We start from the raw sequence: 1,842 nt of genomic DNA on the forward strand, positions 1-1,842 counted from the left end.
AATAAGGAAATAGTATTATAATTAACTCCTTGATTTATTTTATTTCCATTATTGTGCTCCCCCTTATTTGCTATATAAATAGGACTCCCTCCCCTCCTTTCAGACACACATTGACATCTTTGAAAAGAACTCACATTCTCTAAACTCATTCTTACTTTCTTACTACAAATGCTACATTATTCTTAAACTTTCTTATTCTCTCATTGCTCATACATACATGAACTCATCAACATACACTCATTCACTCTCAATCACAAAAACTCTCTCATCATTCTCCCTTCTCTCATTCGCTCTCTTGCTACCTTAACAATACATCGAGAATTCGGTTTCATACTTGAAGTTCAAGTTGAAGATTAACTGAAGAAGGATTTATTTGTTTATTTGAATGTGTATATATATCTATATGTTTTTTTTTTGTTTTTTTTTTCTATTTTATTTATTCAAATGTTGTAACAATTGTAACTCTAAAGATCATATAATAAATTTATTTGGGGGGTCGTCTAGGGGAGGGGGATTTATATGCCTAGTTGTTCATTATAAATTTTTAGAAATCATGCCTATAGTTTTGTCTTTAACCACCTAGAACTATTGTTTGTAGGTGTTATAATCCAATCAATTGTTTGATGCTTTGTTAATAAGTCTAAAAAATAATAAACTAGATTCCGTTAATTTTAAAATAAAATCATAATAGGCTGATTAGGTGTTTTAACAATGTTATAATTTTAGCATCATCTTGTCATGTAGAAACCATGTCTAAGGTTTAATTTGTTCATAACATTTAAATTTACAAAATTATGCATATACGTGTTACTTTTTTTGAACACCTAGAAATCATGTCTATAGGCTTGTAAATAAACTCTTAACATATCCATAAAAAATAGAACTTGTTTGTGCATATTTGTGCCCTCCCCCTAAAATTAGTTAATATTATTTCATGAGTAATCCCATTCGTTTTCTTGAAGATTTCCGCATTCCTTGCAATATGTTATTTTCTTAAAATCATTTCATGCATTTAACTTGGCTTTAAAAATATTTCATATCAAAACCTTGTAGCATAATTTTCTTAAAAAGTCATTATTCAATCTTCCTTTTAAACTTTGGATTGATTTTGACATTGTTTATTTTGAAAGTAAATTATAAGTACTATCTCCTAACCTATCGTTAGTGGGAAAGTCAAAGGAAGTATGAGGTCTAGTTCCAATTTTTTAAACCCGACGCATCCTCGGAAGTATCACCTACCCATGAATTTCAAAAGGAATTATGTGCATTTATATGTAAATGTTTATGTGCCTACATGTAAACTAGATCTTTTAAATCATTTTTTTCAAAAATATAAACTATTTTTAGACCGACCTCAAATCAAAATTGTTTCTATGGTGGAGGAGCGCGATCAACAATATCGTGGCATCATCCCTACAAAGAAACAAACATTTTTTTAAAAATAAAAAAATTTCATATTCAAAACTTGCTCCATTTTCAAAACTTTACTTTCTCACATATTAATTGTTTAATATTACAAATTTTGTCTATAACATAGCCTCGTATGTTAAATAAATAAAAAATAAACTTGATTGTTTATTATTGCTGTCATCTAGCCTCGCATGTTTAAATTAATAAAATAGCCTTAATTGTTTTATACTTGTTATCACTTAGCAAAGCACATTAATGAATAATAATGAAGTGACCTTGATTGCTACTTGTAACCCCCACATAGATTGCATGAGATACGGCCGGGACCCACACTTGTGGACCTCGAGGCATGCCTAACACCTTCCCCTCGAGGTAATTTGAACCCTTACCCTAATCTCTGGCTCGTTGACCTTAGTTAGACTTAATTAGGTT

The sequence above is a fragment of the Solanum lycopersicum genome, chromosome 2 (assembly GCF_036512215.1).
Source record: "Solanum lycopersicum chromosome 2, SLM_r2.1".
In the NCBI taxonomy this organism is placed as follows: Eukaryota; Viridiplantae; Streptophyta; class Magnoliopsida; order Solanales; family Solanaceae; genus Solanum; species Solanum lycopersicum.